The following is a 25,705-nucleotide window of genomic DNA, read 5'->3' on the forward strand; positions in this document are numbered from 1 at the left end:
ATTTTTGATTATATAAAATTTAAAAGTTTGTGCACAAGAAAAGTAATCAGTTAATATTTAAAAATAAGCTAGAATTGAGAGAGGTAGGAATCTTTGCATTTTTCTCTGATAAAGATCTCATTTCTAAGATATATAGGGAACTGATTCAAATTTATAAGAATAAGGGCCATTTTCCAGTTTATAAATAGTCAAGGAATATAAATGGAAAATTTTCAGAGGTAGAAATCCAAGCTATCAATAGCCATCTGAAAAAAAAAAAGTTATAAATAACTGATAAATAGGGAAAGGCAAATGGAAACAACTCTAAAGTAGTACTTCACACCCATCATACTGTAAAAGACAACCAAATAAACAGAAAATGACAAATGGAAAAAAGGAATATGGGGAAAAGGCAAAAAAAATACAGTGTTGATAGAGCTATGAACTAGTGCAGTCATTTGGAAAACAATTTGGACCAATACCAAACTGTGCCTATCCTTTGATTCAGGGATAACTTACCTTGTCTATGTAATTCCTCCAAAAAAATCAAAGAAGAAAAAAATAAAAACCTTTTGGTGATGGCAATGAACTGAATGCTAAGGTGGTGTCCATCAAGTACAGAAAGGCTGAAGACTTTATGGTAGATTAATATGATGTTATTCTATTTTGCTATAAGAAATGATGGAACTGGGTTTAGTCAGAGAAGACTTCTATCAAGTGATACAAAGTGAAGTGATCAGAAACAGGAAAAAAATTTACTCAGCCACAATATTGTAAAGACCTTTGAAGGATTTAAGAATACTGATCGGTACAATGAGTGACAAAATTACATTAATTACATTAATGAAACATAATACTTTGTAGGGCTGATGAAGGCTGACCTTTTCTTCTTCCATTCCTCCTACTCCTTTATCTACTGCTGCTGAAGCTACTGTTCTTGCTACTTCTATTACAATTATTAGTTACTGATAGTACCATTACCACTACTAATAAATAATCATGATTAATTTTTATTTGTTCTAACACCTTTACTTTAGTAAGGCACTGCTGGAGGCTTAGGTGGTTCGATCTTCTCATTTTTAAGATGGGTAAAATAATAGTACCTACCTTATATGGCTTTGTTGGGACGAAATAAGATGATATTTGTACAATATATGTACATTTGTATTGGTACAGAATTTGTGCAGCTCTTATAAATATTAGCTATTTCTATTATTTTGTTGATATTATTTTCATAATGACATAATTATAATAAATTAAAACTATTTTAATGTCATCATAATTTTATTATAACCTTTATCAGGAATGCTTCCATTGAGACCTCTGTTTTTAAAGAAAAAATCCAAGACATGGGTTCACTGATAAAAAAACGAAGGATTCCAAATAGGCGATTACACACACACACACACACACATACACACATGTGCGTGTGCATGCACACTCACAATAAGTATTTAGGTGTTGAAGTAGATAGATAGATAGATAGATAGATAGATAGATAGATAGATAGATAGATAGTGGATCTGGCGTCAGGAATATTCATCTTTCTGAAGTCAAATCTGACCTTAGACCCTTACTAGCTGTGAGAACCTGGCCATGTCACTTAACCCTGTTTGCCTCAGTTCTTCATTTATAATAATTAGCTGCAGATGGAAATTGTGAACCCTTTCAGTATCTTTACCAAGAAAAGCCTAAATGAGGTCAGAAAGAATCAGAATGAGACAGGACTGAAATGACTGAACAACAGCATATGTACATATGTAAGTATGTATATGTACACATGTACAGATTATATACATACATAGACACATATACACACATATGCATAGATCATACATTTATTGAATTGCATTTGTGCATGTAAATCTTTTGTATCTATGGAAAAGCTGTCCTCTAGGGTATCTTAAAGCAGAATTCTTCATGTTGTTTTTATTTTTCTCCTCTCATATTCAAATGCTTACCAAATGGTCTCACTTCACAAACCCTTCAAGTATGCCTTATTATTTCTGCCCTCTATACTCATGGCTAGCAAAGGCCAGGCTTTCATTATAATGCAGAGAATTTATTTTATTAAGCGTGGTTAATTTTTGCTTTTTTTCTATTTTACCTGTATGACCATAATCAAGTCATTTCATCTTTGTGGCCTTCAGTTTCTTCATATTAGATACAATAATAATAATTGTTATTTATAGAACACTTCAAGATTTATAAAATGCTTTAGACATTTAATTTTTTCTTTATACTAATATTGTACAGTAGATGTTATGATACCGTCTTTTTTAATGGTGAAGAAACTGGGTCTCAGAAAACTTTATTGACTTCCCTAGGGCCACACATAAGTGAATAGCGGAGGATTTAAACATATCTTCCTGACTACAGATTTAGCAGTCTGAGTACTGAGCTGCCCAGGCACATCTTTAAAATATAGCAGTTGGCTATGTAAGTGACCTCAAAGTCATTTCTGGATCTAAATCTATGACCATAACATTCTGTCCCACAAATGAATGATGATTTAAATATTTATGAATGGATGTAATAGAAATTTCATTGTTGATGCTTATAACAAAATAAGCACATGATTTAGGTTATAATTCTTCCACTTAAATAATGATAAATATAATTAGTGTAATCAAACATAACTGTCTAATCAAAATGCATTATTACATTTATCATCAGCATAATTATTATTATTTTGGTTCGGACCTTTTGTAAAATTTACATAGAGCTTTGTAATATGTAATCTGACTTCACAGATGCAGACTTCTCAGTTCAAAGATTTATCTGAGATACTAAAAGGTTTGACTTGTCCAGAAGCACACCATTAGTATGTATCATATGTAGGACTTCAACTCAGCTCTTATTTACCATGAGGTCACTAGGTTACAAAATGTATAGAACATTCATCCTAGACTTCATATTTAGCCTAGATTTCAAACTCAAACGAGTTCAAATCCAGCCTAAGCTAATAACTGTGTGACCTTTGGCAGCCTCTTCTACTTCAGCTTCCTCAACTGTAAAATTGAGCGTATGGGGTATTCAGGGAGAACTAGCACCTCTGGTGATAGGGCTTGCTGAACCCTTTTCAGGGCTGCTTAACCACTTTTGGTTGGTGTACCTATCATCCAACTCTCATCTGTGACTCTGAAAAGCTGTAGCATGCACAGCAGCCACAACCCAGTAAACTGAAAGTGTTTAAAATCCTGTTGATGAGTTAGGGGGATGCCTAACCCAGGCATGAGAAGATTTCTCCCAGCACAGTGGACAACTGAGAACAATTTGTTCCACTGGGTATGTTGTGGAGCAAATAGATCTTGGTCAAATATCAAAGATATGAATACTATCCATTGCATGTCAGGCCATTGCCAGTTGTCCTTTCTTCTGTATTGCCACTTCATTGACTATGGAAGAGAGAGTGAAGCTGATGACATTGTGCAACTCTTCCTCACTTAAATCCAGTTCATGGGCAAGTCAAGATATCACTCATTAATGATGTCTTTGATCTTCTAAAATGGACCACCACCATCACCACCAACAACAGTAACACGCAGCTCTCAGGGCTATTATAAACATAAAATGAAATATTTGCTAAGTGCTTCACAAACAAACCTTAAAGCATTATTTAATAAATGCTAGCCATTATTTTAATTACTGTTATCAACTCTAAGAACAACCTTCTATCTATGTACATAGTTGAGAGATATTTTGGGTTCACTTCCAGACCACCAAAATAAAGCAAACATAGGATTGCCACAAATCTTCATGTAGTTAAAAAAAAAAATACAGATATCTTCAAAGCTCGATTACATGAAGTATGCCTGTACTATGTCACATTTGTTTCTGATATTTAACCCTAACCCTGACCAATATAACCTGATTATTGATCAATTAAATTTAATTTATGTAGTAACATGTTGAAAAGGACTAATGGTCAATTATCTGATTCAAGTTGATCCCTTTTCTAAAAATAATCTTGACAAAGCAATCACTTTTAAGCACAGAATCTCCTCAGATTTTCATACAATCCAATAAATAATTATTAAGTATGTGTTGTGGGCCAGGCACTGTGCAAAGTGCTAGGAATACAATTAATGAAAAACAAAAGATAACCCCCTCCTCAAAGAGCTTACAATCCAAAGCAGAGACAATTTGCAAAAGGAAGGAAGAAAGTAATGGGGAGGTCACCCAAGTTTACCATGAATGGGGGAACGTTTTTCCCTGGAGTTGAAACTGGACAGAGCAGCTGACGCAAAGTGCAGTGTGCTGAATGAATCCAGTTTCTACCCTTTTTAAAGGACAACTGTGGAGGAGTCTGTTGCTCTGCCCCCTAACCCTCTAATCACAGGGGAGAGGAGACTGTGGGAGATGGTGTTGACCAAGATTTGAGTTAGCAGTATGGCTATGAGGTCCAAAGTGATGAGCTAATCTTATGAAGGAAGTTGTAGTTAAGGGTACTTGAGAATGGAGTAGCCCTGCCTTGGACTGCTCAGGTATCTAGTTGGGACAGCATGAATTTCATTCCAGGATTTGCATATCACTGGCTGACTGGGTGGGGATTCTTATACCTGACAGTGATAACATATCTTAGAATCACATAGCAACCTATCACTTTGTGACCTTGTAAAGTTATAAAACAGTAAGGGAAAACCTCATTAGATGGCACCATTTTGTCCCCTAGAAGAAATATTATGAATGTATAGCAATTAAAATATGTCATTAGAAGTTATAGTTGCAATTCTTTGTAATATGGATAGTTCTTTCTCGACACAAGGCTAAGTGTCTATGTGCTTTCGCACATGTCCTCTGTTCACTCTCCTTTCAAAAAATACACCTGTCATTTCCACCAACAGGCATACTTAAGTTCCTTGCTTAGCATTTCTAGGTCAGAAGAATGGAATTCTAGATATTCATTCAATCCCCGTCTCATTGCTCCCCTTTCCTCCCTTTTTAGGTAAACTCCACATTTAGCAGTAAACAGAGGAGAAAATATGATATTGATGCAGAAGCTGTTCCTAATGACATGATTTTCTCTCATTCTCATTATTTTGTGAATAATAATGACAGCTAATTTAAACTTAATGCATAAGCAATTTCTTTGAATATCCATGCCAACAGCTTTAGAAAGCCAATGATACCAGGGCTGAGGTAAGGAGCTGTAGCACAATTTAAGAGATTTTTGGCTCAGTGAGCAAAGATAAAAATTCTTTGGAAAGGAGCTGTAGTGCTGTAAATGGAAAATCATTCATAATCCAAAGTATATAAACATTTCAAGACTTCATTGTAATTCCCTGCACCAAAGCCTGTGAAGTGCAATCAGCTTATATCTCTTCCACACAAATAAAGACTGGGTTTTATTCACTTTAATGTATAGTCATTGCATGAAAACTTTATTGGGATAGAGACATCATTTGTGTTTTAAAACCACAAGAGAAGATATGCAATGTATTTGGTGACATCAACTAAATAATCACAAGAACTTCCAAAAAATTCTTGTCTTTGGAAGTCATAAGTAGTGAGTGAGGTTTGTCCCCAGGGCACAGAATTTTGAGAGTCTTGATTGCATCTGATATAGCCTTCACTAAGCTAATAACTTTGTTATCAAGATTGTTAAGTTTAAATGGGGACATATCCAGCAGTGGATTTGGTAAGTCCCTCAAATCCTTCTTTCTACTCCTGACTAATGATCTTGAACAAGGCTAGTGAATTGTCCTGCCCCACTCTATCCCTTTTAGTAGAAGATCCACTTATTTCCCTTTATCTTAGGAACAGTACCTGGTACTGAGCCCCATCACTTCTTAGTTATGGCTTTGAGTAAGTTAGGTTAAAGCACGAACAAACAAACAAGTCTTCTGTTTTCCTTGACCATCTCAGATTAAAGAGATTTTTCTCTATTTCTTTAGATGCTTATATATGCAATGAAGAATCCTTTCATTTAGCGTTGTTCTAATATTTAAAGAATTATTTATTGCACTAGATTATCAGTTCCCTAAGTATAAGGGCAATGCCTCATGCTCACTTCTATGTTACTTTTTTCCTAATGCAGTGCCTAGTACAGAGTGAATATTGACTAAATTATTGCTTAAAAGGGTAGTAGTCATTTTTCTTTCCTTCCTGTTATATGTGACCGTGCCACAAGATTTAAATTGTGGGACAGCTCTAATCCCCAGATCTCTCCAGCCTAATCTATCTAGCCAGGACATCTACAAAATGACCCAACAGAGCTGTACAGTATATAAATATAAACATTGTCACATAAGTCCCTGTTGGGGATCAAAATGAGAAATAAGAAGGATACTTTCCACAAATGTGTCTAGAAACTTTACGATTTTATAAAACCAAAGACACTGATTATCCATTCCAATAGCTTCTAAAAATATGTTTACTTAAAGTATCCTTGGGCAAAACTGTGAAGAAATAACTATTTACATTTATGTCACAACTTAAGTCTTTATAAAGGGCTTCCCTTCTAGGAGTAAAATGTTATTATATCCAGTTTACAGAAGAGGAAGATGATCCTTAGAGAGTTTGAATGACTTGACCATGGTTACACAAAGAGAAAAACTAAAGTTGTGATTTAATCTCATCACATATTGGAGAAAGGAAATTGAAAAGGTGAAGAACATTTATTGGAAGACACACTTTGATTTCTTGCCATAAGAAGATATGATAAAAGTGTAGCAGATATTTAGCCTATGAAAGTAGACTTAAAAGGGACCATAAAAGTAGGAAAGAACTATTCTGTTTGATTCAAGAGGATAGAATAAGAAAAGTTGGTAGGAAACACAAAATATAAATTCAGTTTTAGAACAAGGAAAGCATTTCTAACAACTAGAGGACAACAAAAAAAGCATCTTTGGTAGATATTGAGTTCCTCCTCAAGGAATGTGTTAAATTAAAGGGTGGATGAGCACTAAGCATGTAGAAGATAGAGGGTATTTTTGTTCAGGGGCATGTAAGACTAGATAGTATCATGGTCTTTTTCAGCACTAAGATTCTGTAACTCTAAGTACAGTGTTTTTTATTCTGTGTCTCATTATGGGATAACTTGTATTTTATGCAATCTATCCCATCTATTTTTTATTTATGTTCCCATTTTTTCTTCTTCTTTTTCTTTTCCATGTATCTGGCTGGGACAGCATAAATGTTATTCCATGTACTCTTTCACCTCATCTTTTAGCACCCTCCTTTCTTATCATAATTTCCTCCAGATAACTGGAACACTCATTTTCTGAAGTGGGTAACTTTGACTTTATATTGTCAAGTTTGTTTTCCCTTGTGCCCTTCCTATGCTCTAAACCTGATTCCAAACTGTTTCCCTTAATGAAATATGCCAAGTAGGTACCTTGTTGCTTCAAAAGAGTTCTCTGCTTTATTTGTAAATGAGTTCCTAAGAAGAAATGTTAACAACATTATCTTTAAAATGATATATCAATTGTCATTCATTATACATCTAAATATAACCAATGCAATTTATTATAGTCTAATAACTGACATGTCTAAAATAGCAATTTTTTAAATGATACTAAATGCTGACACATTGTGTTGGCAATATCCAGATGCTAATTTGAAGAAGATAATTTTCTTCTTGCATGCATGAAAAACTAAGCAATCATAACTGAAATTGGATATTGACATTAAAAATTGTATAACATGTTATGATAAATTCTATCAAAACCAAGATTTGCTTTATGCGGATCAACTAGCAAATCTATCAAAATTTGGTTAACATGTGATATGATACAGTCTAAATATAATTTAAAAAAAGGTCTTTGGAGAAATACTTTACCTTAAAAGGCTCACCCTAACAGTAGGTATTTCAAGCACTGTGAAAGGCAATAAGGAAGATATTTAGGCACAAGTGAGACTTTTAAAGTATATTCAATTAGATTCTACAAGTTATTATATATGCCACATAAAATCGCGACTGACCTGGCTTATGGAAGGCGTTTATTATGTTACAAAATCAAACACTTATTACTACTGAGAACCTTAGCCATCATCTCCTCTAACCACTAGAGTTGAAGGAAGTGATTATAAGATTGAGAGACTTGTCCAAGGTCACAGGAATAATTAGTAGCAGAGTTCAGTTATGTGACTTCTAGCCCAGTTTTCTTTTTACTGCACTATTTATTTTCATTACATGGAGAGAAAAGTGGGGAAAGGATGATAAACATTGTGTTTGTGTTTATGTGTGTGTGTGTGTGTTTACCGCTAAATGTTTAACAATCAGATCTCCAAAAAAAGTATGATATATTTAAATTTAATTTGAATTCTTAACATTTTCTCCATCAGTTTGTTGTCTACATGATCAACAAAACAATAAATCAAGCCCTACTTTATATTTTTTGCAGAATTCTGAGTCAGTCAACCTAAGTTGGTTCTACCACACTACTGGGGCTCATGAAAGCAAAAATAAATAAAGAAATAGATAAATAAGCAACCCAGAACAAAATAGTTTGAGACAAAGCATGAGCTAGTCTTTCGAATAGAGAAACATTGCATTATGTCTAACTACATATAAACAGAGCTACATATGTTTAACCGTAAACTGAAAGTAAGATTTTTTTTTTCTTCTAAGAGGGTGTATAGTGATGATTACTATGATACTGTCTACATATATCTACTATCAACTTATTTAAAATGTCTGCAATAATTAATTGACTTTGTATGGCTTTATACCCAAGATTCAATGAGTAAGAGTCAACTTCACTAAGAAGCAAACTAAATCTGCAGCTTAGTGTTTTTCCACATATTGTTCACCTTCTAATTGAACTTTTCGGTGGATGATCCTTTCCTTTTAGTTGTCCTTAACTCCATTTCTTCAGTGATTACTTAGCTTGGCTGTTAACACAAGCTCCTGAGGAGAAGGCAGTGTTTCCCTTAATTATGTTGTGTTTGTAGATATATATCATGGTGAAATAGCATGCTGACTGTGTTGAGGAAATTGGATTGATAGAAAAGATTTAAAAATCCTTGAAATACAATTCTGGTTTTAATGCATGTCTTAAATAATAGGAAACATTTTCATAGTAATTAAATGTACATTTAATCTTGTGTGATTATGGGCACCAAAACCATGCAACATAGTAGAATAACAATTTAGAATCAGCATCTTTCTAAAATTATTTCATTACTATAAATGTGATAATCCCTGAAACCTTCAAAATATGTGTGTGCCTGTGTGTGTATATACACATACATACATATATACATACATATATACATGCACACAGACATATATATATATATATATATATATCAAAGCAACTCATTCCTGTGTCCATGGCATGAAAAGGTACCCATGACCGTCTTCTCTTTGCCTATCTCTATGTATCTTGCACTCCATAATAAGAGCAGCTGTGTCTGTATTGTTGGCAGGGGGCAGTGGACACAGGTGCAGTTATAGATGGTTGGCAAGGATGATGGACAGTGGTGACCTCAGGGGCAATGGAATCATGACCCAAGTTTAACTGCACCTGTGGTGGCTGCTGGACAGGCCACAAACTCATCTTTATTCTTATCATGCTCATGTAATAGTCTTCATTCAAGGCTATAGCAGCTAGGTTGTCATTTTAGATTTCTTAATCTATTTACCTTAATTACTATAATAGAATAAGATATTTATAAATCTTCAAGTTCCCAAATCAGTAGGATGATATTTTTAATTTCCTGCTTTGTATGCATGAATATACACATGCAATATCCACTGAACTAAAATCCTACATAATAATGGTTACTAAACCATAAAACAAAAAAAAAAAATAAGGTTGAGTCTGATACTATGGAAGGTAGCATGGAAGATAAAAGAGCTATCTCTTTCATCTAATCCAAGCAGAAGCATCATCATACACTTTTGAGCATGGTTAGACCCACCCTAAAGTATATCTAATTGCTCATTATTCAATCACTAATATGCTAAGATCATGAAGTAACTATTAATAATGAAAGCAAAGTTAATTAACCAACAACAAACCAATAAAAATGTGCTAAAGAAAACATGAATAATCTCTTCACAAGATTCAGTGAAGCAGTTTAAGATTAGCAAGCATAACATTGAAAGACTGACACTGATCTATGTACAGATTTCCAAAGAAAAAGCAAGGTAATAGGATTTTAGGAAGTAAAAGCAATGGTAGTATTAAGAAGGCTAATGGCAAATTAGAGAAGGTATAGATCAAATTAAAAAAAATATTTTTGCTTAATTTATATACCTAACAGATAAATTAAAGAGAAAAAATAAAGGTATCTCTCAACAGCAGTTTTTAATCTTGGACTTGCAAAACGTTTTCTTGTTTTAACACCAGACTGTTAAACACATCTATGACACACAACAAAAAAGATTTTAAAAAAGAGCCTGCTTTAAAGAGAATCAACACCAGCATTATGGAGAACAAATAATACTTTCAATTCTTTTCTAGTCACGATTTAGAAAGAGACTTGTCAATTATCCAAACACACCTTAATGCTGCCAGCAGGAGCAGTTAGGTGGGGCAGTGGATAGAGTACCTACCCTGTAGTCAGGAGGAACTGAGTTCAAATCCAGCCTCAGACACTTATTAGCTGTGTGATTCTGGGGAAATTATTTAATCCTGATTGCCTCCAGAATGATAACAATAAATAATAATGTTCCCAGAATTTCTCACTGATATCTTGCATCAATAAAACTACATTCAGGAAGACTTATATTAAGTCTGTGTGGCCTGGGAAAGCTACTTTCCTCTGCATGCTTCAGGCAAGTCTCTAAGACTATATAGGTGACAGAGGAGGTGAAGACTTGCATTAACACATGTGTTCCTCTGTTCTCTATACCAGTAAAATCACACGGATCCAATTAAAAGTTCAGAGAACTGGACTTGTAACAGTCTGAAACACCTAAGGTCAAATCCTGCCTCAGACGTATTAACTGAGTGACACTGGGCAAATGATTTAATAACTCAGCTCCATTTTCCTCATCTGGAAAATGGGGCTAATAATAGCACGTATTTCTTAGAGCTGTTATGAGAATCAAATAAGAGGGTGAGAGGAATGAGAAGGAAAAGTGAAATTAATAGAAAAAATGCATATTAAATTGATAAAACTACTATCTTTAAGATTGTAATGAAATAGGCTAACAAAATGAGCACCAAAAGAATTATGATGTTCAGAGGCATTCTATAATAAAATCAAATAGTCTTTTTTTTAAGAAAGATGAATAAAATTCCAATATTCTAGTATAAAAGAAATGGAGAAAATTGAAAAAGAAATAGGGAGATACAAGCCATATTTTGACAGAAATAGTGCAACATAAAACTGATAAAAATGAGGAGACATATGTCTGATTGCAGTGGGCCAAAGAATGCTATTGAAACAATTGAATCAATTTGAAAGTACATTCATATTCATGTGATAAAGAAAGTCCTAGGAAAGAGTTAGAAAATGAACTAAGAATGGCTTGAGGTAAAATTGTGAAATAGTCACCAGTCATCTTCAAAAATAAACTTTCATTTTTTTTTAACCATTAAGTTCCTCCCAAACACCCTTTGCTAGGTGCCATCCCTTTTCTTACTCAAATGCCTAGGAACCTAATAGTTTTTTTCCTATTTCCTTTCAACTCATTTGGGTTGAAATTGAATTAGTGATTTGATAACACCTTTCCCATGTTGTATTTGCATATTTAACTGAAAACAAAATATGTTGTAATGAAAAGTAATGAATGTTTCTTTGTGAAATGTTTTAGTTTCTTGAGATCTGTTTCTCTTGCAAAAGGGTCTTCAAGGGTACTACAATCAAATTCCCAATTATCAATTTAATTGAGGATTTGGGTGAGATTTATTTTTTTGAAGATAGAAAAGTGTAGAGGGTAGGCACTGGACTTCCAGGTCCTTCACATATAGGTCCATTTAGTTTTAACTTCATGGAACAAGATAATATCTGATGTTCCCCTGGTGTATCATTCCCCCTCCCCTCTTTTTAAACCTTCCTTTGATGTGTTATCTTCCTCCATTAGACTGTAAGCATTTTGAGGGTGGGAATTGTCTTTCTTTTTTTTTTATTGGTACGCCCAGAGCTTAGTATAGTGCCTGGCACATAATAGGTGCTTAATAAATGTTTATTGCATTGAATTGAAAATATCTTATCAATCAGGCTGCTTCTTACTTTATATACGTGCATGGTTGGCCATAACTGCTTTATATTTTGAAAATTCAGGTACATGTCCTTTATAACTTTTTGGTTAAGTGAGGTTGGATTACAGAGAGTACCATTTTTAGACCATTGCTGATTGAGTAGGAGAGAATTTTTCAATTTTGAAGCCTGCTCTTAAGTCCTGGAGGATTAGGAGAAGGAAGGATACTTATCATTGTGAAGTACTGATGAATTATCATGCTGAACCCTTTTTATGGAATTTAATATGGAAGTGATATAAAATTTTGATATTCTGTAATTACAAGTCTTGGGGTTCTATATGCCAGATTCATTCTCTACTTTAACGAGTAACCTAAGAGCTACATCAATAAGGCTATTTACTATGAAGAATTCCATAAGTCATTGGATACCTTGACCATGAAGAGCATTATATCACAAATTATTATTATCCACTGAATAAATATCTATGAACTCTGAAAAATGAAGAGATTACCAAAGCAAGCAAACAAATATACTTTCCCAAGTGATAGTATTTATGTGAAAGAAATATTTAGGCTAACATATAGTAAAGGGGGTATTAAGGAAAAACTGAAAGGAGAAAAAAGAGCTGAAAATATTAGACATGAGGAAGCATGAAAAATTGTTAAGAATAAACCTAAGAGAAGTAGATAAAACCTCTGAGGATGAAAGGACATTTCTTACAGTTAAAAAGGGTGACTTGGCTTCATTCCAAAGAGGGAGAATTCCAACAGATACACACACACACACATGTGTATATATATATGTATGTAAAAATGTAAATAACACTAGTGCCGGAAGACTAGAAAGAAAAAAAATATTCCATATTAAAGAAAGGATTTGGATAAGATATTTGAGGCAATTGAAGATGTTCCTGCAAATGATCTTAATTTTGTTTTTAATAATGGAGAAAACTGAGGGAAGTAGCAACAGCACATGGGGGGAAATAGATCACTATTACCTTTTTCAGTCATGAAAAAAAGGATCATTGCAAAGCACTAGTATTAGAGAAAAAACAGAAAATCATGATCAACTGCTTATTTGAAGAAATTTCTAAAAGTATGGAATCTAAAAGAGAGCCTTTGCAAATTTCTAGAAATCATTTTCTAAGTGAAACAGCTTTGCATATATTTACCTTATTTAACATGTATTTTTTAAAAATCTTTGTCAAGGGAAGATTTCCTAGTTTCTGGGTCTCATGAGATAGAGATGGACAGATAGATAAATAGATACATAGACAGATCAATAAAAATAAATGTATTAATGAAAGGATAAATTAAGAAATACAATGATAACTCAAAAATCTGCACTCAAAAGAAGAGAAAAACAATATCAAAGAAAATGCCCACGCACAAAATTTAAGAGATATGAGGTCCTCATAGCTTAAATAAACTAGGATTATTTCTTAAAGTCTCCTTCTCAGGTATAATTCATTATTCCAACACATACTCTATCAACTGCATTTCTTTCATTTCAGCATTTCTTGGGTCTGTCCCTTTTACATGCCTTCTGTTACATTATTGTTATTCTTGAGAATAACTCTAAAATCTGAAATAGTTCTAGAAACAAATGTATTAGAACATTTGATAGAGGAGAGAGACCTAAACAGAAGTATGGCTTCCTTTCCTCTACACTGTGGAAGCTTTATACTATATAGGATTCAGACAAGGGCACCCACATGCAAACTACCCATACACATTTAAGCAATTTTGCCAAGAGGGCAACTTAAAAGCAAGATGGAGGTGGAAGAAGATGGCAGAGCAGAAACAGAGACTTAAAAGAGCTCTCCCCCCAAGCCCAGCCAAGTCCCTGTAAAAAAATGACTGGAGCTGCAGAACCCACAGAATGACAGAATGAAGCAAATCTCCAGCCCAAAACAACCTGCAAGGTCAATGGCAAGAGTCTATTGCCCTGCACTGGGAGCAGAGTGTCATCATGCACGGGCAGTGTCAGTATAGACAAGACCAGAGCAGTCCTTGGTGAGTTTGAATCTCTTGGTGGTTTTCAGACTTCAAAACACCTAGGACAAATTGGAAAGTCAGTGGGAAAAATCTGTGTGCTTGAGAGAGTAGAGGGATCCAGCCCCAGCCCAGGCCAGAGGAGGGAGAGGAAGAACCAAGGCAATGGCAGCAGCTATTTCTGGAGGTCTAGGCCCATAGATTGTTGTGTGATAGAGCAGCTGACAGTACTTCCTCCCATCCCAACAGGAAGCAGAGAATTACCTTGATAAAGAGCTCAAAAGTCAAGGAAATGGCTAGGGAAATGAACAAAAACCAGAAAAGGAATCAGATTACAGAATCTTATTTTGGTAAAAAGCAAGACCAAAATATACAAACAGAAGAAGACAAGAAAGTCAAAGCTCCTACATCCAAAGCCTTCAAGAAAAAATATTCATTGGTCTCAGGTCATGGAAGAGCTCAAGAATTTTAAAAATCAAGTAAAAGAAGTAGAGCAAAAGTTGGGAAAAGAAATGAGAGTGAAGCAAGAAAACCATGAAACACAAGTCAACCATTTGCTAAAGGGAATGCAAAAATGCTGTAGAAAATAACACCTTACAAAATAGACTAACCTAAATGGCAAAAAGAGATCCAAAAAGCCAAGGAGAAGAAGGCTTTAAAAAGCAGAAGTGGTCATGTGGAAAAAGAGGTCCAAAAGTTTACTGAAGAAAATAATGCCTTAAAATTAGAATGAAACAGATAGAAGCTAATGACTTTATGAAAAATCAAGAAATTATAAAACAAAATCAAAAAAATAAAAAAATAGCAGACAATGTGCAATATCTAATTGTACAAAAACTGACCTGGAAAATATATCCTGGAGAGACAATTTAAAAATTATTGGAGTACCTGAAAACCATGATTAAAAAAAGAGCTTAGACATCATCTTTCTAGAAATTATCAAGGAAAACTACCCTGATCTTCCAGAACAAGAGGGTAAAATGGAAATTGAAAGGATCCACTGATCACCTCCTAAAAAAGATCCCAAAAGGAAAATTCCTAGGATTCTTGTAACCAAATTCCAGAGCTCCCAGACCAAGGAGAAAATATTGCAAGCAGATGAAAAGAAACAATTTAGGTATTGTGGAACCACAATCAGGATAATACAAGATCTAGCAGCTTCTACTTTATGTTATCAGAGGACTTTGAATATGATATTCCAGAATTCAAAGGAGCAAGGATTAAAACCAAGAATCACCTACCCAGCAATACTGAGTATAATACTTTGGAGGATAAATGGATATTCAATAAGATAGAGGACTTTCAAGCATTTTTGATGAAAAACCAGAGCTGAATAGAAAATTTGACTTTCAAACACAAGAATGAAGAGAAGCATGAAAAGGTAAACAGAAAAGAAAAATCATAAGAGATTTACTAAAGTTGAACTATTTACATTCTTACATGAAAAGATCATATTTGTAACTCTTGAGACTTTTCTAAGTATTAGGATAGTTGGAGGAATTATATACTTATAGACAGAGGGCATGGGGTGAGTTGAATATGAAAGGATGATATGTAAAAAAATAAAATGAAAAGATGAGAGAGAAATATATTGGGAGAAGGAGAAAAGGAAATATAGAATGGGGCAAATTATCTCTTCCACAAAAGAGGCAAGAAAAAGCTTTTTCAAAGAAGGGAAAGAGTGGAGGGGTAAGAGGGAGAAAGTGAACTTTACTCTCATCAGATTTGGCTTAAGGAGGGAACAACATGCACACTCAGTTTGGTATGAAAATCTATCCTACACTACTGGAAAGCAGGGGGGAAGGGGAGAAGTACAGGTTGGGGGATATGATAGAAGGAGGGCAAATGGGAGCAGGGCACAATTAGAACTAAATACTTTTGAAGAATGATGGGATCAAAAGAAAGAATAGAATAAATGGAGACAGCATAGGATGGAGGAAAATATAGTTATTATTTCACATCCTGACTGTTATAGAAGTGTTTTGCGTGACTCCACATGTATAACCTATATTGAATTGCATCCTTCTCATTGGGAATGGATGGGATGGGAGAAAGGGAAAGAAGTTGGAACTCAAAGTTTTAAAAACTAATGTTAAAAATTGTTTTTACATACAATTGGGAAATAAGACACACAGGCAATGGCATATAGAATTCTATCTTGCCTTACAAGAAAATAGAGGGGAAGGAGATGAGAGAAGGCAATGGTATGATAGAAGGAAGGGCAGATTGCGGGGAGGGGTAATTGAAATGCCCAGTCTCTTGGAGTGGGTAGAGGGGAGAGATGGGGAGAAAATCAGAAATTAAAAACCTTGTGGAAGTAAATGTTGAAAACTAAAAATTAATTATTTTTTTAAAAGCAAGGTTAATTGAGAAGGATATGAGCAAAAATAAACATATAATAAAATTTGGGCAAAGCCAAAACACAAGGGAACTCGAAACATAAGTTTAATTGGTCCAAAAACAAGAAGTGGGTGTGGGGACACAAAACAAGAATGTTCTAGGTAGCTCTACTACCTGGGGAAACCCCAAATTCCTTGCTGTCCTCTATGGCATTCCAGGAGAGTTACTGAACTCAAGATTTCATTCTGAGTTCAAACTGTTTCTAGTCACGTACAATTAGGTTCAAACAATTTTTTAGTAAATAATAATAATAACAATAATCCACTATATCAGTCCATATCCTTCACACCTCATATGCAACTGTCATAAATCATGTTCCTCAAGCTCCATTTAATCATGATATTCTTTTTCTCAGTTGTCTTTTTTAGCTCCTAAGTTTCTGTGAAGTCAAATTAATATTATCTTTGTGCCAGGCCTTTGAACAATTGCCTCTATATTTTTTATATAACTACACAACTGTCCCTTAATATCTCAGTTCATACTCTGTGCTATAGCCAAGTAAACCTATTCTATACAGATTACCATAAAAGTTGAACATATATATGCTTTCCTGTTTCTATAATTTAGAGAATACTTGCCTCATAGCTAATTCACAGAAAAGTGACACTAGGTTCAAGGTAATACTGTATGTGGATAAAAACACATCTATTCAAAACTTGGACTCATTAGCCTCCATGACATGCTTAGTTTTATTAGTTAGCCTGGAGGTACAGTGGGTTCTAAATAGTCTATTTAAATGAAACAGCAAGTTTAAAAAGTTAGTAATTGAATATCTTCTGTTTCACAAACCTTTCCCTTAAATCTGGGGCATTACTTCCCAAAATTCTCATATCATGAGTTAAGGAACTAAGCACTTCTAGTGAATACTCATGGAAGGGAGCATGTGTTGAAGACATTGGACCAGGGCACATTCACAGAAGTACAAGCATAGGAAAAATGTGCAGTCAGTGTTATGGAAAGAAGATTCATGTCTGATTCAGCAGAGATGCTGATGTCTGCTGAGGATGTCATTGTACTATCCTCACTGGGGATAATTTCCACAGTCTGCATGACCATGCCTCTCTTCTTGGCTGTTCTTGCTGCTGTCAAATACTATGCTTTAGCTGGAGTTTTTTGTTTCAGTGCTACCAAATCCACGTAAGAATGGGCTCTGTCATACTTTTCATAACTTAGAGTTCCACGCCTAAGCATCAGATATTTTAGGTAGGCTGAGAATTCACAGATCTATTCATTGAAAGAGAGAGGAAAGTAGCTTTCTATGAATGTACGGATTACTTTCATCATCTAGAGTTTATGTTGTGCGTAATACTTTTTCCTAATTGCTATTTTAAGAAGGTTCATTAAGTACACACAATTTTAGATTTAGGGTCTAATCTCTTTTGGAATTTAGGTCAGTTAGCCAGGTAATTGGAGACCAAAGGAATGACTTTTAAAAATGCATAACTAATCCCATTCCACCCTGTCTACTCCATCAGATTACCTCATCTATCATCCCAATAACTCATTTATTTTCATTCTTTCCTTGACCACTGATTACTTTCCTACTACAAAAAATACTTATGTCTTTCTAATCCTCAAAAACTTGTCACATAATCTTAACATCTCCATTAAGTTGAGGCCTGATGTATACAAGGGCATAGCACTAAAGGCTGAAACATGGAGGCTGATGAGATCATCAAGTGAAATACATATAAAGAACTGAAAGTCAAGAACCAAGACTTAGAAGACATCCACAGTTACTTGACTTGACCTGTATAAGGATCCAGGAGAAAGAGATTGAGAAGGAATGATTAGAAAGCTACAAGTAGAAGCAGGAAAAAGTAATGTGATGAAAACCAAGAGAGAAGAGAGTATCAAGAAAAGAATGTTGAATGTGTCAAAAACTACAGAGGGGTTAAGAAGGATGAAGATTAAAAAAAACTCATCATATTTGACAATTCAGATTAAGGAGAGGGCACCTAGATGATCCAGTAAATAGAGCACTATCCCTGGAGTCAAGACCTGAGTTCAAATCTGTCACTTGACACTTAACTAGCTGTATGACCTTGAGCAAATTGCTTCATTCCAATTGCCTTACCTTGCCCCTCCAAAAAAAAAAAAAAATTAAGGAGTGAAAAGATAAGAAGTGAAGGCATTACTGTAAACAGCCTTATCCAGTTTAGTCAAAAAAGAAAGAAGAGATAGAGGGCCATAGCTAGCAGGCATGGATGAATCTGTAGTGCTTAGTACAGTCCATGGTATAGATGAGGTGCTTAATAAATGTTTGTTGACATGTTGACTATTTTCTTTTATTAGGAGGATTGGTATCTTTCTAACAAAGTGCTTGTGCTTCTTAGGTAGGGGTGTTAGGGCATCTTTAGAAATAAATGTAATATAAACTCAAAATGCATCAATAAAACTTTAAAAGAAGGAAACTCCATAAGACACTGTTTTTCTTTTAGTTCCCTTTAGATCTTCCCAGTCTCCCATGCAAAAGAATGGGTTGGAGACATAAAAGATCAAAAAAGGCCAGGGGTTGGGGGGTCAATGTGAGACTGTTGTACTACCTCTCATTTTTACTGTTCTGAATTCCTGCCTTTCACAGGTAGCAGTGCTCAGTAACAAACTTTGCAGTCAATGATCTTCTTTTCATGTTCTTAGGTATTTAATTTATGTCCTTTCTTACGCTTTGTAATAGCAGGGTACCTGATTTCTTGTAATTTCACAGAAGTCTCACCAAAAAAAAAAAAAAAGCATGATAGTATCATAAATTAAGAACTATAAGAGACCTTAGAGACCTGAATAAAAACCTCTTTCTTTGCTGATGAAAATAAAAATAACAAAACATTGACGGGAAAAGTTTAAGAGACTTAGTCCTGGTCACATAGATAGTAAGTTTCTCAGGTAGAGATTGAATCCAGGTCTATTCTAATGTCCAATCCAGTGATCTAACCTCTCTGCCATGTACCCTCAGCACCTCATGGCTGTACAAACTCTCAATCTCTATTTGACACCAGGCATTGACTCCTCAAGATGGTTATAAACTAACTACAGACTAAGCACCCACATCAACACCTATGATGGCAAAATTATCTTCCCCACTAGAATAAATTTATCCAGTCTCCCAGATCATCTCAATGGAGAAAGCAGATACCTCTGGAGGGAGGTGAAGACTCTGCACTCTTCTAATCTCCTTTTCATTGTCAGTGGGACAGAGTGAGTCTCACAGAGTGAAAATGCAGGGATGGGCCATGACCTTCAACACAGATCATATTATGTCATCTGTCTCCTTTCCCCAAACAATAAGACCAAGTAAGTAATCTTTTTTCTTAATCTACTTTCATAACATCTTTAGAATCTACTTCCAATTACCTGCTCACATAACCACTGCCTAATTCAAGTTGATATCACCTGTGAACTAGATCAATGAAATAATCTGGTAATTGGTCTTCCTGCCTCAAGTTTCTCCCCACCCCAGAAACGCCAGTGGCTCCTTATTGATTGTAGAGATATAATAAATACCATTTATTTTTTACCTCATCACTTTGTACTTTCTGCGTTTTCTGTTACATACAATGGTAGGAAGGTCATCAGACTTTGATTCAGAAGAGATATCTCTTTCTAGCTCTTGACAAGGTTTGTGTCAGTTCATGGGACAAGGTAAAAACCCATTCTTATTTTGAATGTTGATCTTGACAGTTTACTGAAAGAAAATCTTTCCTTAGTCTCATTTTTCCTCTGGCTGCATGAGCGTACTTATGAATATGCTTGAGTGCTTGTTAGGAGCGTGGGTTGCTAGGTCAGTTCTTATGACATCATCAATCCAGCGGACTTTTAGTAAGTAAATTACCCATACATAGACAGACTTGCAACTTGCCTACAGCTTAAAGCTCTAGACACATTGAAAGTGAAATTATCTTCTTTTGGTTACACATATAGGATGTATCAGAAATAAGACTTGAAATCAGCACTTCTTGGTGTGAGTGATCCCTTATCCACTATACAATCTATCTTGGCAGAGTTTATATTCCTAAAATTAATTTTAAACTAAAAGACTGAGGATGACTTGGATCACAGAATGTTTAGAAAAGTAATTTTAGTGATTATCTAGTCAATCCTCCTTATGTTTTAGATGAAGAAACTGAGACCCTTAGAGTTGAAGTTGCTTTTATAAGGACACATATGATATGAGTGGTTGTATGAAGAGACCAGACATGTATTAAATATCTGTTATATCCTGGGTACTGTGCTAAACTCTTTATAGACATTACCTTATTTGATACTCAAAAACAAATTGTAGGAGGTAGGTGCTATTATAATCCCATTTTACAGCTGGGCAATCTGATGCAGAGAGAGTTTAAGTGACTTGCCCAGAATCATATAGCTAGTAAGTGCCTGAGGAAGGATTTGTACTCAGGACTTCCTGACTCTGGCCCCAGAATTCTCTCTACCATACCATGTGGCTGCCCCTGGTAGAGCTGGAACAAGGATGCACCTCACTTGAATAACATTTTAGTACCTTCTCTGTTAGTTCATGGTGTATAGACATAGAAATGCTCAAGTTATCAGAAAGTTTTAGTAGAAACACTTTTAAAAACTATAGTGGAATTCATTTTCAAATATTTATAAACACTATTATATATTCATAAATTATTTCCTAATGAACTTAAATTGAGTTATAATTATTTTATAATACCTTTAAAAAACTAAGCAGGAATTGGCAATAATAAATGACAGTACTGCATTTAGATGTGATTAAGGAGGAATTAACATGATTTTCTAATGAACTCTAGTGAAATAATACTTATTCTCTTCTATAGTCATAATTATCCAATTAAGAAATATAACCACATGGCCTTGATAAATTAAAACACATATTTCTCTTCATAAATATGGCAAGAGTGTTAACCCTAATTAGAGAATTTGGCTGGATTGTACAACAAAACTCTATAATAGTAGTTATTGCTTATTTTTATATGTAATAATTTTGTTAAAAAATTATATATTAACCTTAAGAGGAAACAATATTGGGATTATAATAGATATGACATATTTAAAAGAGAAAATTGATTAAGTTTGGATCATATAATTACCTATCCTCAGTTATAGATTGTTTGATAACACAAAGCCTAGCACACTATTACCTGATTCTTCAGGGAAATAATATCTTTATCATAAAAGATTTTTGCACTTAAAGAATATGCATCTTGTTTTCATTATATCCATCTTTGTGCATTTTAAATGAACTATACTTGATATTAAGTTCCTTTAAGGTGGAAATTGTGTATTTTTCATTTTATATCCTCCATTCACTATTATATAGTGCGTTGCACATAATTGAAAACTTGGTATGAAATATCTTCAGAATAAGTAAGTAAATTTTTGTTACAGCAATGGGGATAAGGTACCCTATTGTTTAGTCATGAAAAAATGTCTGTTGTCCACTGAACATATTGAAAAGTGACAATTCTATCTGTTACATTTGCTCTTCTCTGTGAATTTGAGAGGTATTGCCATCAAAACAGTGAACTTACTAACTGAATGGGTCTTTGAAAGCATTACAAAGATTGAAGACATCAAATGCTGATGAGTGTCTTGCTGTCTCATCAAGCACAGCTGTGTAAAATAGATTGAAAACAACTACAGCCATTATGCAAACCTACTTTACAGCATTAGTGATGAGAAATGGAACAGACAAAATGCCTTCTACACCAACAAAGCTATTCTATTAACCACTACATTGTGAAATAGTCTCATGAATTGGTCAATCAAACTCAATTAATGGATACTGATGTCTAGGAGGCATTGAAAATGTTGATGAAATTCATTAAAATTATTGTGAAGAATTAAATACTGTTCATTGTATTGGGTTTTGCATCTCCTAAGTGGTTAATATTGTAACTTTTTTTTTATCACATGACAATAGGAGATGATCTTGTCACCTCACAATTGGCAAGTTTTACAGTAAAATTTCAAAAGATTTCTTGTATAAAATAACCAATGGGCAACATTCATATTTGATAGTACTCTCCATACGTTTCTTATATTAAAACCTACAATGATACCTTACTGAAATTTTTTTCTAGACGCTGACAAATATGCATGCATGTCTGAGGGAATCTCTTTTTTTTCCAAATAATATGAATTTCTAATAATTCTATAGGATCCTGGATGTATTAGAGATTTCATGAGGGCACAAAGATTCATTATCTTCTATCAATTTGAGACTTTATGTGCACTGTTTTCCTCACTTATGTCATATTTTGTTTCCCACATTATATCACAGAGCTAGTAACATGTTTTTGAAAGCTATGCTAATGGAGTGTTATCTCTACCAATCCAGTAATTTCAGTATAGGTTCAACCTGGTTTGATGACCAGGCTAGGTAAGTTTAGAAAGCCTGAAAAGAAATTAGTGACTTACTGTGGTTCCCCAGGCAGTAAAGACTAAGTTTTTGGTTGAAAACACTCCAGATCTTTTGATTTTAAACTCAAAACCTTTTACATGACACTATGCAGACATTCACAGTATTTCATATTATTTATGGATAACTTTTATTGTCATATATTCCTTTCTTATAGTGAGATCAGATCTGGTTCCCTATAAAATTCACCCATTGGTTCTAATTATCTCTTCAGGAACCACACAAAATGACACTAATTTTCTTCTACATAGCAAGACATATTTGAAGAAGTGTATCATATCTTGAGTTTTCTCTCCTTCAGAATAAACATTCTTAATTCACTCCCCTAATTCACTCACCTGTTCACTCACTCTTCATATAAGATATACTTTTTTTTTTGTGCTGAATGTGGGGGGACTTTTTTGATGGTACATGATACAGGACTCTAAGCTTCTGCCCCCTACTACAGGGGTGCATTGGGACAAGGATGTGAATTGGACATGGTATCTCCAGTCCAGGAACATAAGTTAGGAATGTAGGCTCCCAAGTGGTAGAACTCCCTTTTTGTCTGGGGATGAAGATCCATGGCTTCCCAGTTTACTTCTCGGAGTCCACTACATGGTTGTTGTAACCACACTCATTGCCATACCAAGAAATGAGCTTGACAAAGTGGTCATTGAGGGCAACACCAGTGCCAGCATCAAAGGTGGAAGAGTGGGTGTTGCTGTTAAAGTCACAGGATACAACCTGGTCCTCTGTGTACCCCAAGATGCCCTTCAAGGGTCCCTCTGATTCCTGCTTCACCACCTTCTTGATATCATCATATTTGGCAGGTTTCTCCTCAATAAGATTTAGAGTTCCACATTTTCTCCCCATCTCTCCACTCTCCCATCCCAACATGGCAGATAATTTGATATAGACTCTAAAAATACATTCGTATTGTAGATATTTTCACATAAGTCATATTGTAAAGAAGAACTAGAACCAATGGGAGAAACCATGAGAAAGAAGGAAGAAAAAAAAAGAGAGCAAATAATATGCTTCAATTTGCATTCAGACTCACATTGCTAAGAAGAGTTAAGTATATCCAAGTTTGTCATCACATACTGTGGCTGTTACTGTGTACCATGTTCTCCTGGTTCTACTCACTTTAATCAGAATCAGTTCATTCAAGTCTTTCCAGGTTTTATTCATCTGCCTGCTCATTATTTCTTATAGTACAACAGCATCCAATTATATTCATTCATTCATTCATTCATTCATTCATTCATTCATTCATTCATTCATTCATACTGCAACTTGTTCAATCATTCCCCAACTGAGAGGCATCCCCTCTGTTTCCAATTCTTTGCCACTACAGAAAGAGGTGCTATAAATATTTTTGTAAGTGTGGGTTCTTTTCTCATTTTTATGATTTCTTTGGGATACAGCCCTAAAACTGATATTACTGGGTCAAAGGGAATGCACATTAAAGCCCTTTCAGCCTAATTCCAAATTTCTCTCCAGAATGGTTGGATCAGTGCACAACTTCACCAACAATGCATTAGTGTTCCATTTCCCCTTGCCCCACATTTCCACCAACATTTATATTTTTCCTGTTTTGTCATGTTGGAAAATCTGATACTTGTGATGTGGTACCTCAGAGTTGTTTTGATTTGCATTTCTCTAATCAATAGTGATTTAGAACATTTTTTTTCATATGGCTTTCAATAACTTTAATTTCTTTATCTGAAAACTGCCTGTTTATATCTTTTGACCATTTTATCAATTGGGCAATGACTTGTATTCTTATAAATTTGACTCAGTTTTCTATGTATTTTCGAAATGAGGACTTTATCAAATAAACTGAATGAAAAAGTTCTTTCCCAGTTTTTTGCTTCTTTCCTAATTTTGGTTGCATGGGCTTTGTTTGTGTAAATATTTTTCAATTTAATGCAACCAAAATTATTCATTTTGCATTTCATAATGTTCTTTATTTCTTATTTGGTCATAAATTCTTCCCTTTTCCATAAATCTTACTGGTCAACTATTCCTTGATCCCCAGTTTGCTTATGGTATCAACCTTTATATCTAAATTGTGTACCTATTTTGACTTAATTTTGAAATATGATATAAGATGTTATTCTATGCTTAATTTCCGCCATACTATTTTCCAGTTTTCCCAAAAGTTTTTATCAAGAAGTAAGTTCTTATCCCAGAAGGTGGAATCTTTGGGTTTACCAAGCAGTAGATTAGTAGACATTGACTGCTGTGCCTTATGTACCTAACCTATTTTAATGGCAAGTGAAGTAGGATCTTTTGCTCTTTTTGTTTTAGTATATTCAAGAAGTGTAATGCCTCTATTTGCATGTGATTAAAGAGGATCTTTCCCACCTATTGCGGGGCCTGGGAAGATTTGTAGGAAGGTACATGTCTTTTGTTAATGACTTGCTGGTTCTCAAGGGATGTGATGCTCTCTGGCTCTAAAATGTGTATAAAATCTCTGAGGTGTGGTTTTATTTTGGGGCTTACTGATTAGAGGTATTTGGCCAGATAAGGACTCTGGGAAGCTGCTAAAAGAGTACCCTGGTTTTGAGAACCCAGACTTTGGTGTTTCCCCCTCTGGTAACTATGGTCAGACAATTGGGCCTATATGTTGAATTATGGCAAGGCAGAAGAAGCCATGTCTGTTGACCTTTAATGTTTCTGTATTTTCTTTGAAGTTCAGGGTGTTGTCTCCCCTAAATAGGTGCATGATATATGTACTTGGACAAAAGAATGATACATGTGCTTGATTAAAGTGATAACTCCTCAAAAGTTGCCTTTCCTTTTATGAATGCAGATCTAAGAATCTGTGATAGCATGTCCC

At 34.6% G+C, this 25,705-nt stretch overlaps 1 long non-coding RNA gene across 1 annotated transcript in view; it reads right to left on the reverse strand.

The window, feature by feature from the left end:
• Positions 1–20,208, reverse strand: part of LOC140511392 (uncharacterized) — a 39,592-nt gene extending 19,384 nt beyond the window's left edge. Inside the window, exon 1 of the long non-coding RNA XR_011969540.1 lies at positions 19,991–20,208. This is a non-coding gene — a long non-coding RNA (uncharacterized lncRNA). The remainder of the gene's footprint in view (positions 1–19,990) is intronic.
• Between the last annotated feature and the right edge of the window lie 5,497 nt (positions 20,209–25,705).

The sequence above is a fragment of the Notamacropus eugenii genome, chromosome 6 (assembly GCF_028372415.1).
Source record: "Notamacropus eugenii isolate mMacEug1 chromosome 6, mMacEug1.pri_v2, whole genome shotgun sequence".
Taxonomy (NCBI): domain Eukaryota; kingdom Metazoa; phylum Chordata; class Mammalia; order Diprotodontia; family Macropodidae; genus Notamacropus; species Notamacropus eugenii.